Source organism: Anomalospiza imberbis, chromosome Z, assembly GCF_031753505.1.
Source record: "Anomalospiza imberbis isolate Cuckoo-Finch-1a 21T00152 chromosome Z, ASM3175350v1, whole genome shotgun sequence".
In the NCBI taxonomy this organism is placed as follows: domain Eukaryota; kingdom Metazoa; phylum Chordata; class Aves; order Passeriformes; family Viduidae; genus Anomalospiza; species Anomalospiza imberbis.
In genome coordinates, this window is record NC_089721.1 from 37,002,602 (window position 1) to 37,017,410 (window position 14,809).

General features: G+C 39.6%; 1 protein-coding gene across 5 annotated transcripts in view; it reads left to right on the top strand.

Moving 5' to 3' along the window:
* PLPPR1 (phospholipid phosphatase related 1) overlaps nt 1-14,809 on the top strand; it is a 121,095-nt gene that overhangs the window by 36,789 nt on the left and 69,497 nt on the right. Inside the window, exon 1 of one of the 5 annotated variants that reach the window (XM_068176521.1) lies at nt 164-187. The exons of the other annotated variants lie outside the window; for them this stretch is intronic. The gene's annotated coding sequence lies outside the window, so the exon portion shown is untranslated. Of the gene's footprint in view, nt 1-163; nt 188-14,809 lie in introns of those variants that run through there. 5 annotated transcript variants of the gene reach the window in all.

A 14,809-nucleotide genomic window follows, 5' to 3' on the forward strand; every position in this document is an offset into this window, starting at 1 on the left:
AAGGGATCATAAAATATTAATGTTAAATACAGACAGAGCGGACATTCACCAACCCATATAAAGTTTTACTGAGCCTGTGCTTGGTTTTGACAACCTGTGAAGTCCTAAATATTTAAACTGAAAGAGATAAGGGGAAATGTGGAAAAATTGGTATTTGACATCATCAGAAAACACTGCTGATCCACAGGTAAGAAGCTTAAACTCTGAAAATGAAAGTGGGAGAAAAGGGAGAAGATAAAAACTATGTTTATATATTTAATTTTGTATTTTGAAAGTTAGAGATTGAGCAATCTTTCAATGTTTTTTGTTGTGTTGTTTTAGGGGGTTTTAGCTTATTAAGAAGGCTTTTAGCTGTAGCAAATTTAAAAGTGTTCATGCTGAAAATCTATTTAACTCATTCAACAACAACAGCTTCCAGAAGTTTGAGCTCTTTTTACCTCTGACTTCTTTCTTCTCTTTCTTTCTCTGACAAGCACACACAAAACATGCACTCCATCACCTCAGGGTAGTGAAAAAGGTTTTGAAATTCCAAACGGCTTTTTCTTGAAAAGTTCAGGTTTTGAAAAGAATGCCTTTGCAGAGTTAAATTCTTCCGAGCTTTAATGGCTGTATGTAATTGCAGCATGTTCTCTGCTATTTTACATTATCTAATTTTAGGTGAAGTGTCTTCATGGCTCTTGGGAGGACATTTCACAGTTTCAGTGCAAGCCTACACTTACACATATTCTATGCTTGCACCTAAAAAGAAAAAAGAAGGAAAAAAAATTAAGCAAAGAGAATGTAACTGATGCAATTTTAAGATTGACAACTAGTCGGTTACTGTCACCAATTTTTTTTTTCACTGCCAGTGTAGGAGGCAACTAACTGAACAGAAGCATTTAGCACATTGCTTCAAGGATTAGAGATCAGTGTCTTCAGCCTGAGAAGTCTCTGTGGTATAGGCCAGTTAAGGCTGTGATAGTGACACATTTATTTCCGTGTGCTTTTTCTTTCTTTTGGTTTAGAGCATAGCACTTTTTAAATTATATTAAGCTTATCCAAACTGAAGATGAAACAAACGCATCTGTTTCCTGAAATTTGTACTGATTTTAAATCATTTTCCCTTCACACCATGCATTTGTTGGTCTGTGTGTGATTAAAGGATACTTTTATAAGATTGTCTGGGTAAGGGACTTATTTTCCATCTGTTATTCTACTACTGGATCATAATAGCAAGTGAACTCTCATTCCCACCTCTTCCCCCCGAAACTTTTCCTTCCCCTTCACCTTTGTGATTATCATAATACCTGGAGGACAGCAGGTTTTGTTAGTCAGATACCATCTTGCTAAATGGGAATGAGAGAGTGAAGGCATTTGGTGTTTGGGTAAACAGTAACAATCATGTTTCACTCCAGTGGTTTTAAATCAGGCAGCCTCTTCTCGTCAGCCCATATCCTGCAGTGTCTGAAAAGAAAATGTAATTTGTGAAAGAGATGTTTAACAGATGTTCTTCTATGCATGCACCATTTTTCTTTGAGTGTGGAGCTGGTGGAAAAAACTGCTCCCACAAAAGCATTTCTGTTGGCACTATTATGCCTTCAAAAACAGAAAAAAATAAGCCTTCCTGCATTACATCCACTGAAGGATGGACAGAGATATGCTACCACCCAGAAGGAAATGCAAGCATTTCCATTCTTCTGGTCTCCAAAGACCACGTGTATAGCAGCTTGCGTTGATGATAAGGTTGCACAAAATGGGTTTGTAGAATTATATTTCATGCTTGTCTTAAAGCCTTTGTTCCCTGTGTCCGGTGGCCACATAATCTCTGTCTCTGTTTTGATTTTTGTTGAAGTTCCACTCACAATGTTATCATTGAAAAGCTTTGTGATAGGTATGCATTCCAAAAGACAGAAAAACCCATGAAATTATCAACTGAGGAGTATTACCTTAAAAATAATAGTTTTCAAGTAAATATTGTAAGCTATTATTATCTCTCTCATGATTTTAGACTGCATATATGTAGTTTGTCATTTCTTACCTAAAGGTCCTTGAAAGTCCCATTTTAAAGTTGTTCTAAAATATTTTGGTTTATGGATAATCATCAGGTTTCATGACTTTGGAGCAAAATCAGTAACAACATCAACAAAAGCAAACATTGCTGTGGAAAATGCAGTGGAGAAAAGAACATTCAAATTGAAGACAAAATTAGTGAGGTGAGATCAAGTTAAAATTTGACAGGAAACAATATAAAGTGCTGGGTATTACCAAACTGTCACCCCAGTTAGTGAAATATTCTGTGACTAGTAACTCTGGAAGGAATTCAGAGAAGTTCAAAAGGAATAACCATTTCAGACTGATAATTTTTTTTTTAATTAATCAGCTAATAATCCTCTTGTCTATCTGCAGCCCTTATAGGAAATATACCTTCTATGCAGAGCCAAGAGGTTACTTTTTAATCTGTGTCTTAACAGTTTAGTCAACACACACCAGCTGCTACTGTGGTAGAAATTATGTGAGCAGTGCAAATTATCTGCTTTTTTTCAAGTAATTCCCTTTCATCAACATCAATCTAGTGAAATTGTTACATACACTTGCCAGTACCTGCCCCTTTCTCCTGCATACTGGCCCTTCTGATGACCCTCTAAGTCCTTTGGTTAGTGGCCTGGTTAGTCTTTATCAAGAAGAGGACATGATGATGAGCCATCAGCACCTTAGTTCTGTAATTCTACTTCTTTGAATTTATTTTTCAAGTTGCTTGTTATCCTTGTAGAATCATTGAATGGTTTGAGTTGGAAGGGACCTTCCAAAAGCCCTCTAGTTCAACTCACCTGCCATGGGCACAAGATATGTTAAAAATCAGGATGCTCAGAACCCTGCCCAGACTTACCTTGAATGTAAGTCCTGGATGGGGCATCTACCACCTCTCTGAGCAATCTGTGCCAATGTTTCACCACCCTCATGGTAAAATAATTTATTTCTAATATCTAATGTAAATTGGCCCTCCTTCACTTTAAAACCACTATAACTTTTCTTGTGTCAACAGCCCTACTAAAATATTTGTCCCCATCTTTCTTACGGAAAGGTCACAGTAAGGTCTCCCGGGAGCCTGCTCTTTTTCAGGCTGAATGATCTCAACTCTTTCAGTCTTTCTCCATAGGAGAGGGGCTCCAGCCCTCTGAACATCTTCGTGGACTCCTCTGGACTCACTAGGGCAGGTTCACATCTTTGCTGTGCCGGGACCCCAGAGGTGGAGGCAGCTCTGCAGGTGGGGTCTCACCAGACTGGGGCAAAGGGGCAGAATCCTCTTCATCCTCTGCTCTCCACAGTGATTTGGATGCAGCCACACAACTGAGCTGCCAGCACACGTTGCTAGGTCATGTCCAGTCTCCTGTACCCCAATACTCCCAAGTCTTTTCTCCTCTGGGCTGCTCTCAGTCCATTCTGTGGGAGTGACCTGACCAAGGAGCAACATTCTGTACTTGGCCTTGCAGAACTTGATGAGATTCCCAGGGGCCCATTTCCTGAGCTTGTCGAGGTCCCTTGGATGGCATTCTACCCTTCAGGCCTGTCAGCCTCATCACTCATCTTGGTGTTATCTGTATTTACTGAATTACATCCAAGCTTGTGGATTTATTAAAAATTCACTGAGATGAGTTTGGACTTGGTTTTTAGTGTGTATGGTTTCACTCAGCTTAATAGCAGAGCCCTTTCTCTGTAGTGGGCCATTGACTATTGCATGTTTGTATCCTCTTGTTAATGAGTGTATTAAAGCAGCATGGCTCAGGTGTGAATTGAGGAGGTGACCCAGTCCCGAGGTGGAGCTCTGCTGCATCTCTGGGACTCTGCTTGGCTGGCAGTTGTGAATGGAGTGAATGTGGTTTAGTCCAACATTTATTTTCTAGTCTAGCAATAGATGGATCTTGCAGTTCATTACATTTCATTTAACCTTTTCTACATTCTTTCAAGTCTTGTGCAAAGTTACTGAATTTCACTGTTCAAAAGTTTTTCTTGTCACAATATCTTATGTTTCCAGATGTGTTCTTCACTGTCTTGGCAGCTTTTCTGTTTCAGTGAAACTTTTCTTGCAGTGCTCTGATGATTAATGCATGCCTTTCTTTTTAACCCTTTGTCTGCTGTTGCTTCTGGCATTTTCCCTATCTGCTTCCCTCTTCCCTCCACTGACTTAGATTCATGTTTTCCTCATGCAAATCCTAATAGTTTTGTTGCAACACTCTTTCTGAAAATGTTTTCTTCTGATGGGCCTCATTTTGCTTGTGATCCATGCAGAGATTGTGTCTGTGTCAGAAGAATCAAACTGACCCAAGCATTCAGATGAGCTTTGTTATATCCATTATTAGTTTGTGTGTTAACACAGAGCTCACTCAGGGTTTAGCTACAAGAGTTGGCTTCTGTCTTCAGCAAACATGTGCAGTTGGTTCCTGCAGTGGCCTAGGTGCCCTTAATATGATTTGAGTTAGTGATATTGAAAAGTGCTGACTAACTGTTAGCAGTCATGTGAATTTTTGAAAACAGCTTTTATAACTTGTCTTCAGATTATTTTGGTGGGTTACCTGGACTGGCAAAAATCTAGTAGATTATTCCAGGAAAAACAACGTACTCAGAGAAATGCAAACTTCTTTTCATCAGAGTTTATTCCAGTCATACTTACCCTCAACAAGCAAACACATCTGTAGGGATTTAGAGGCCTTTATTTTAAAGCCTGTCTGACTTTTGTGGCACATTCCTATCAGTCATTGCTGTGACCTTAGAGAAGGTGCAACAAAAGGCAGTTCCAAAGACAGAAGTTGTGAATACCTTTGGTGTCTAACTGCACAAACCTTTGGGTTTTTTTTGAATACCTTTGGTTCAGACTGCACAAACTTCAGAAGCTGAAGTTTTGTTCAAAGGAACACATCCTGCTGGTACCACTTGTGTTGATCTTTAGTGATGTTTTCACATAAGAATGCTGAGCTAAAATTGTCTAAGGTCTGTGAGGAGCCCTTCCAAAAAAAATTCTATGTATTGAAAATGTTTTATTTTTGTCTCTTGCTTTCTAGATAGTACAGATTAGGACTTCCTCTGAGAAGAATTCTGGATAAGAGAGATACGTATATCAAATTGTCTTTTCCTGCCTGTTATAAAACCTTGCCTGATGACAAAGAACATGCTATTTTAACAGTGTAATGAATTTTATTCCTCTGACAGCAATGTCTTGATTAAAAAAAAAAAAAAAAAAAGAGAAATCTTACACAAGTGAAGTCACTGGCAGACATTGGCAGCATCCAGGCTGTTCAACAGTTGTTGCAAAAGTCATGGAACTGCTTCTGACTACATCTTAAAGTTTTCTGATTTTCTGTGAGTCCTGCTATGTCCACAAACCTTCACTGAGAGAGACTAAAAGATAATTTGAAAAAGCAGTGTCAAGTATTAGCTTGGGAGAGTGTATCTGCAGATGTCTTAAAATGGCTGTGGGTCTTATTTTTCACTATGGAATCATAGAATTGTAACAGTTGGGAGCAACTGTAAAGCTCAGGGACACCTTCCACTATCCCAGGCTGCTCAAAGCCCTGTCCAACCTGGCCTTGGATGCTTCCAGAGATGTTGAGTGCACAGCTTCTCTGAGCACCTTGTGCTAGGGCCTCACAGAGAAGAATTTCTTCCTAGTACCTAATCTAAATCTATCCCACTTCAGCTTAAAGCCATTGCCCCTTGTCCTGCCACTCCATGCCCTTGTGAAAAGTCCCTCTCCAGCCTTCTTGTGTTACTCCCTTTAAATAATGAAAGGCCTGGCTGAAGAGGTACAGGTCTCTCAGTCTTTCTTCACAGGAGAGGAACACCGGTGCTCTGATAAATATAGTGGCCTCCTCTGGTCTCATTTCAACAGGCTGTGGACCCCAGAGCTGGAATTGTAATGTGTGTGGATGTCTGTGATGAAAACCATACACAGAAATTGTTGGTAGCCCTTTCAGCTTTCTGTGAGAGATGCTAACATGGTTACTTTGTAATTTTTTATGTGTTTGTATGTCCATTGAGAGTGGGAGAGCTGTCAATTATGTGGCTGTTCATTCAGGTTAAAAGGTGGGAAAAGGCTGTTAGTTTGTGTCTGTTAGCAAGCATTGCCCTCTCTGGTTCTCTATGTTTGGTATGCTTAACTAGATCATACAATTGTTAAGGCTAGAAAAGATATCACAGTTCCAAGTATGCTGAAATATTTCCAAAATTTTCCATGCTAGGAATGTGTGATATATTAAATCTAATGCTTGTCACAACTTGTCTTTCTTAGATTTCATCCTGCTACTTGTTATACCAGCACCCTAAATACTTACATTTCATTTTCACGCATGTGTTGTTCGGTGTTTTGGAGCTCAAATATCTCTTTGCAAACTGCCCTGAAATGACAAGATCCTTTTGGAAGTAACTCTCATCAGGACAAAACTGCAAAGTAATTTATACTTTCCAAATACATGGAAAGCACCATCATATGTTCTTTATCATCTGGGCAAGCTGACTGTGTTTAGCTGTCACAGTCATTTTCTTATGAGCAAATGCCTCCTGTTGTGATAACTGCTCTATTGCTTATCATGGGCCTCTTTAATGCCAATCATTATTAGTGAGAGCTTTTCTCCACGGGACCAAACTCAGTAGAGTGGATCTTCTCCTCCTCACTGTCATCCATCTCCCTGTCAATTTCCTGCTGGCTTTTTTTCCTTTGTGCCAGAATGTGGAAAGAGGTGGAATTTGCAAACACTCCAGTTTTGTCAGTAGGAGCAGGTAAAAATGTTCAGCTACTGCATACAGGGAGAGGTCCTCTGAGTCCAATTCCTGTTGATCAGCACTGAGAGAGTGGTTGCATACTCATTAATGCCACATCAGTGCACTGTGGATTGGCAAGCAGTGGGAAATTTTGGTAGAGTGGTGGGCCTGTGACTGTTGAACACATTCAATGCACAGTCTGGCCTTTCTTGGCTTTTTGGCAGCTGTAGGAGGACAGACAACACTTGGTTCAGAATGTAGCCTGCAAAGTGATCTTCTTTATAACACTTCTTAGAGCTGTTCTTAGTGCCTGACCAATGCATGGAGACACAGCTCTGGGACCTTTGATCCAGGGATTGGGAGGCTGAAAGCTGAATTTTTAGTAAAACTGAGACATAGTCTTAACTGTTACTGAACTCTGTTATTTATGGAAATGTTATCTTTGCCTTTGGTGACTGTACAGTTAGATCACCAATGCTTTGAAAAATCCAGGCTTGACCATTTTCATGGCAGCTCTGCTCTCTGCAGGGATCATTAATGCATCCAACTGCAGGAGGAACAGGAGCTTCTCCCAGTGGATATACTTGTCACTGGCAGTACAGGGCAACAACAAGGTCTGTGCTTTGACACTTCTAAATGATGAGCAGCTGCGACCAGCTGGGGATTAAACTGTCTCATGGGCCCCTCAGGTACCTGATCTGCAGAGTTTGGATGTCCTTTGTGGAGAAGTGGACACAGGCTAAAGCACCATTTTGTTTTGGAGGAGTCGGGGTTAGTCTCTGCTCTGTTGGCCAAGATGCCAGCTGTCACGCAGGTGTTGGTTGTTCCTTCTCCACTTAAAATGGGAAGTGGATGCATAATGATGGCTGTTAAACTGATCTGTGTTATAGGAATGTTCCCTGGCTTTATATATTGAATAATACAACACTTCATTATTCCACTGGAAGCTCTGAGAAGAAATGTGCAGTTCTTATAATCCCATCATCTGAATCCCTCAAGACAGTTGGGTCCGAAATTTTATTTTAATTTTTACCTTGAGCAGACTTTTCTGCCAAGTTGGAAAAAGAATAGAAAAGCTGGGGACATCTATAAGAGAGAGGTCAGAAAACAGGTATACATCCTCTTAGTGTTATGACAGTACCAGAGTGGAAGTGGAAGCTTGTTCATGCAGCTCCCTAAATGGTCAGTTCCTTGTTTTTCATTGGAAAAGAAAGGCCACCTAGGGATGTGGGTTATACAGTGGTAACAACTTTTAGGATCCTGAATCTTGCAGGACTGTCCTGGATATTGTCCAAGAATTTGCAAACCTGTCAGAAAAAACACTACTGTCCTGTGAAGAAACCAGATGTGCAGTGGAATAGTGGTAAAGAGGACAATAAACTTGCAAGCTGAAGGACAGAAGAGAGAGGGAAGATGAGATGGAGCATGTAAATTGGGAGAGAATAAAATTTAAGATTAGTTTTGCAGCAAAAGAAGTTTAAAGTGATGTGCATTATCAAAAAACCTGTAAGGAACTCCACTATGAGATTGTGGAGCTGAAGTGGGAAGTTTTGAGTGCAGCACTAAGGAAAAGCAATTGCTCACCCAAGCTGTTACCAAAGCAGTGGGGTGGACAGAGACCTATGGCTTGACCCATTCTTCACTTGGAAGAGAAGAAGTTCACAAGTTCTGCTGTTCCTGTTAAGGAGATGCTATAATTCTTCACTGAGAATTTTGGAGCACTCTTTGCTGCCGAAATAGAGGAAGAAAAATAAATGTGCAATGAGAAACATACAGAGTTGTCCCTTATGAAACTACTGAGCTGACCCCAAAACTTTAAGCAGGCTTGCCTGTGAAATTGGGCCCTTGAAATAAAAATATGTGTTCTGAATGGCTTCTTAAATGAAGTATTTGCTTGCCATGGCTGGATGAGAAATGCTTTGCAAGCTTTCCCTGCAGCTGCTGAATGGGTGACTATAAAAGCAGAGTTAGATGTATCCCCTGGAGCCAAAAATCATGGTTCTGATGTCTTCTGCAAGCTTTAAAAGTAATATTAAAACATGAGAGTTATGTTGGAAGAAAGGCAATGTGCCAAATAAAAGCATATTCAGGTCAGGAGAGATTCTCAGGCTCTGTCTGTGGTCTATTAAAGTAGTGGTTTCCAAAACAGGGTGCATGCACATCAAGGTGTGCATAAAACAGTCCACTGGGGTGTGAAAAATCGTGAGTTTGTGCTATTAATAAATTTTAAAACTATGTTTATTTCATCTCTAGCTTACAGTTGTTAATTTTCTGTATGTTTTACAAGTTGCATAATATGTTAGGTGGCATATTGGGAAGGTGGCACGTTGGGAAGGTGGGATGGACGTCTCAGATTTTTCCCCTGGTACTGTTTGCAATTGAAAAAGTTTGGAGATTACTGTGGTAAACCACAGATATAGCCAAGATCTGCATGCTGCACATAGAACAGCTGTGGTGAACAGTCTTGCATCCAATTTTAGGACTTAGAAATATGTGAGCTACATGGCCTGAGGCAGAACCCTGGTAAGAGAAATAGGAGTCTTTGGGAGGAAAACAGATGATTATAAGCTAAATAAAAATCCTAGGGCTAGGAAGAGACAAAGAGGCAGTACAAACTGCTGCCTTTACAACGTGCACATGAGGGGAAGGAGGTTGTGACAGGTACCTTTGCTTAGCACGAAGGCTGTGCAGGGAGTGGAAGCAGCAGGGCAGTGCTTCAGTAAATATCATGCTGGGGCATTTATGGGGGGGGGTCTGCACAAGAAAAGCAATAAAACCCAGTGCTGCCATTCTTTCTGTCCCAGCCGACAGCCCATCTCTTATCTTCCTGGGGCTCACACAAAATTAAAATGAAAAGACTGGGGAAAGCCTGTGATTCTGTCAGTATTGGGAGTTCACCAGGAATTAAAGGGCCCAGGAGCAGCCACATAATGGTATGTCTAAAAACCACTGGAGAGCAGGTGCAGAGAGTGACACCTGCTCTTAGAACAGCTACCCTAAGGAAGCAGGTAGTGAAAGAGAATGAGGGGCAGGACTTGCTTACAGCACGGCAAAGAAGGGGTGCACATACAAGATGGAACAGCCAGGGTGCTGTATTTGATGCAGTATATAATCCATTCCAGTGCCATGGATACTGATGATTTGGCATTTCTTGGCTTTTCTTTTCCCTGTTCCTGTTTTGTTTGTTCTGTCACATATGTGAACAGAGTGGTGCAATGTTTTTATTATGTCAGATATTTTATTATGTCAGATATTTTACTATGTTTATTATTCTCATCGTTGAGGTGACAGGAGAAAAATATTAACTAAGGGAAGCAGAGAAAGAAGATTAAATTTGAAACTAGAAATCAGAAAACTATTTTCTTTATGAGAATATGTACATTTTGTATTATTAATATTGATTGTGCTTAGTAGATTAGGGAATACAGTATTTCAATATGTATTTTTTTAAAATGGTGTGTAAATGAACATGTGTGTATACATACCCAGAGTATAACTCTTGTGCATTTATAAAATGTGATGTTTTGAGCACTAGAAACAGCAACTGTACATAGATCAGCCAAATCTAAAACTGCTTTCCATGATAAACTGAGTTTTAACAGAGTGCATAAGTCCTTCAATGTTGCGAATGGGGTTACTGCACCTTTGTCTAACATTGTCTTTGGGGTATTCTAAAAAAGCATTGTATAAATTGGTGGCCTTTGAATGGGCAGAAAATAGCAGGTTTTTAGTAAAAAACAGTTTCCTCTATGCAAAAATGCTGTATGTATGTGTGGTATGCAGTCTTACTCCAACTTGCTGGAAATAATTTTTCCATTTTTAAAGAGCTAATTAGATAATTTTTGAAAATTAAAATAATGGTATTTTAGAGGTGAGAGCTGTGCATCAGCAGTACAGGAGTATTAAACAAGATATGATGTTCTGATGGTCTACTTAGGATGGCAGCAAACAGCACAGGACATGATGGTATATTGATATGATTCTGTCAGCTTTTAGTGTTCAAAGGACTGTTTAATCATATTCTGACCAAGTCAGATTGTGTGCAAAACAGTTCCCTTTAGTTTCAGCCATAGTCTCTCATGCAATTTGCAGGCTCCAGCAGCGTTTGAGTTTATATGAATTTGTATGAGCACACACTCATGTGGTGTGTAAGTGTCCGCAAAATACTACAAGCTAATTTTCTGTATACATTGACCTGAAATAGGTGAATGTCTCATTAAAACTCCTACAGAATGTGATTTCAGTAACATCACACTCTTAGAAGTAGCATTAAGGTCTCAGCTACATGAAATTCAGAATTCGTCTTTGTGGGCTGAGTCACTTTAATTGTAACAGTTCAGTTTGTGTAGACTGTATTGGACTTAAAAATCAAATGCCTAATAGCTCAAACAATGTCTGTGTGAGCTTCTCTGAGGCCTCTATAGGTGTCACAAGACAAAATTACACAGGAGTACAGACCTCCAAGACGACTAAGGCTTGTCCCTAACCAGGAGCTTAAATTCATAGAAGTGTTTGCAACAGCCTTGCTGGATTAATAGGTCACAAACCATTGTTTTTCAGTCCATCAAAATCTAGGGCATACTTGTCTATTGAAATCTGTTTTGTGGCCTGGTAGACAGACAAATGCTATTGCTTTTTCTAGTAGCAACACATGTTCTGAAATAATTCTGCACGGACAAGGGTTTGTCAGATCTTCATTGTCAGGGCTTGCCTGAAGCTTTGTTCTGCCCTTTAACTCTTACAGCAGGCATCTGAAAGAGTGACGTTACCTAATCAGTTTTAGCTTATCTTGCTTTTATATGGTTGTATAATTTAGTGCCTATTTTTATAATAATCCTCATCAGTTTCTTTCCCTAATGGGTAGAACTAACAAGTCTCTATTCTTTTAAAAATGAACTCTCTGAATGGTAGCATGGACAAGAGCAGACATGGGACAACAGCAGAGGCCTCAAATCTATGAACACAAGGTGGTACCAGAGCCAATCAAGATACAAGCAGCCACCCCACCCACGAAGGTGTGTTGAGTAGACTAAAGAGAAATAAGCTCTCACCATCAGCCCTGGTGCCTTTCTCTCAGAGAAAAGCTGTGGCTAGGAACATTTTGCCATAACCCTCTCTCCTATTCCAGACTAAGCTGGATTCACGGAGGAGTCTGTGGACAGTATAACAGTACAGAGAAGGGAGAGGTATTACAAGGTCTGTAAATTCAGAAATGTTTTTGTTATAGTTGGCTGTATTTTTTTTATATAAATAAATAGATTTGGACTAATAAGAAGTTCCTTTTTTACAAAATGTTGTAGTCTAACAATACGTTCTTAAATTCTTGACTTTCCATCTAGGAGTGTTTATGAGACCCACATAAACTGCATGAGCTGTACTGCAGTACTGTCCTTAGAAGTGGGCAAACTGGGGATTTGGGGATTATACTTTATGGGGATTATACTTCCCTTGGCTGCATAATGGACAGAGAAAGAAAAGAGGAAAGAAAAAAAAATCATTGCTATTAAGGAGAGCTTCAACCAAGCTGTTTTGTATGAGGGAAAAGAGCAGGTATGCTAGAAATCCTTTGTCTGTCTTGGCAAGGGATGAAGGTGGAGGTTTATAAACCAAGTGAACCGACAAAAGATCCACATGAGATTGAGTTTGCTGCCAGGTTTGCAGGAGTGTGAGCCTGTGCAGTCCTTGTGTGTCCCTGACAGCTCCACTGCCAATATGAATTCCAGAATATAAGAGGAGCAAGAGGCCCTGCCCCTGGACCTCATTGCCAAAGGCTACACTGTGGAGAGGCAGTTGTTTGTTTACTTTCATAATATTACAGCTTGCAATCAATACTCACACAGTTTGCTGAGCCCTGAGGGGACAAAATGAATGTTTTTTTTTCCTTTCTATCTGGAGTCCACTGGCTTGTGGCTATTACATGACTAGTTTTTAAACCAGCTCACCATGATTTTGAGAGGAAATTTCCAACGCAGAATTCATCCCCAGGAAAAAAAAATCAGAAATAACTGGAACCATGTTAATCACCTGATTTTCAGCCCCTTACCCTATCTAGCATTGCTGTGCTCTGTTCCTCCCCATGCTCATCTCAGTATTTCTGCCTGTTGATCTTTATACTATGACCAGTGTGAACACCCTCCAAAGTGTTGGCTTCCTAAGCTGTCATAGAAGGGTAGTGCGTGGAGAGGGGTTTGGAAATTTACTCACAGATGTCCATCTAGGCCGGAGAGTAGCTGGCACTTTGCAGAAGCTTCATCCTTGCACTTAAATGTGTGGGTCAGCAGTGTGCTTGGGCTTAGGCTCAGCAGACATGGCATACAAGAGTACCATGCAGCATATATTTTTGAAATATACTTTTAATATTGCATTGGGATTCCCGAAATTAGTTCTGTGCAGAGCTGTGAAACTCCATTATAAGTAAAGATATTTCTCATTCTTGCTAATACATAAGCAGCCAACTATTTATTTTTAATAGCTCAATAGGTTTCAGTAGAATGGTAGGCTAAGGAGGTTTTGTAAAGAAGAAAAAAAAAACTGTTTTCTGGAGTAAAGTACAAATTTTCTGAATGAAGACAATGTCTTTGATATTTTTTCATATAATACAGTATTTTAATAATTTTAAAATAATGTTAAATTATCTTCTGCAAAATGCTGATGTTTTTGGGAGGGTAAGGGTAGAGTGTTTTCAAGAGTCTATTGTATTGATAGACAAAATTTTCAGTCTTGTGATTTTACATCACAGGGAAAAGCTGTGGTCTGTTTTCCTCTCCTACCCTCCATCCCATAGGAGTTTTCCTGTAGTTTATCCAATTTTTCTCTCACCTGCATCATTCCATTATTACCCTCTGTATTCTTGAGATTTTCTTTTGCTTTCTTCTTTCCCTTCAATGTCTCCCTTCTTTCTCACCTGTTAAGAGCCTGAGGTGAAGGCTGCTGGTTTTCTCCTGTTGAAATTGTTCAATTTCCTCAGTGCCTGTTGGTGGTGCTTTGCATGGGGACTCACCAAGCAGAATCAAATTGATTTCAGAGGGTAAAATTTGGTCACAAGCCCTTGATAGTATGATAGTATCCCAAATACCTTGGGGATCATTGGTTTCCAGCTAGAACCTTGCAAGACCGTCAGGTGCTAATCAGAAATGGTGTTGATTATTTTTTTTTGTGAGTTATGCAAATGAGACACTGAATGTAGAACTCTTGTGCAATAGTTTACAGATGGCGATTTAGCATAAACAGAGTACTTATATCTCAAGCCCATGATTAATTAAGTCAATCAGTTGCAGCTCTGGATCTCAACTGTGTAACTTTTGGAATGATAGCCTGCTACATTTTCATTAAACTGATCATATAACTGATCTCTGTAATTCAGAATCCTTTATGTGTAGGAAGAGTTATATTAATGCTGACCACACCTGCCATTTTATTGCTATAAATACCCTTAAAGATAGATGGAGTTTCCACCAATCAGAAGTAAAAGAAACAACCTGAAACATGCCTTTTCTATTTGTTCAGAAAAGATCACAAGGCAAATTAATTCATCTAAATCAAGGTGATGTGCCTTCAGGTGGGATGGGTGGAGACCAGAAATAGTCTTTCTTTTTCCACAAGTATTTCATTTAGATTCACTTTAAAGTTTGAAAGGCTGAAATGAAAGCTAGAACAGTTAGCTTTTTTGACTTAAAGGAGAGTTAGAAGCAGGACAGGCTTGTAATTACATGGATAAATTTAGTGGGTTTTGGTTTTTTTTTTTTTTTTTTTTTTTTTGGAGACTACTTGTTATTTTTTTTTAAGAATTCCCTAATGAAATTTGCCAGATTCCTTCTTCATTTATCATGTACCACTAATCCTTTTGCGAGAAAGAGAGGAGGATTATCAGCTATACCAGGTAAAACCTTTTATTCATATGGTTTTGCTGATGTGACACCACAGTTAGGTGGGTTCATTCAAACCAACACAAAGTACAGTGAAAATACACAAAATACAGTGAAAATTTTCAGAAGGAATTCAGTGTCTCACGAAATGGAGCAGACCAACCATGATGACACTTCCAGACCTGCTGGACAAGGAGAGGTTCATGGGTTTG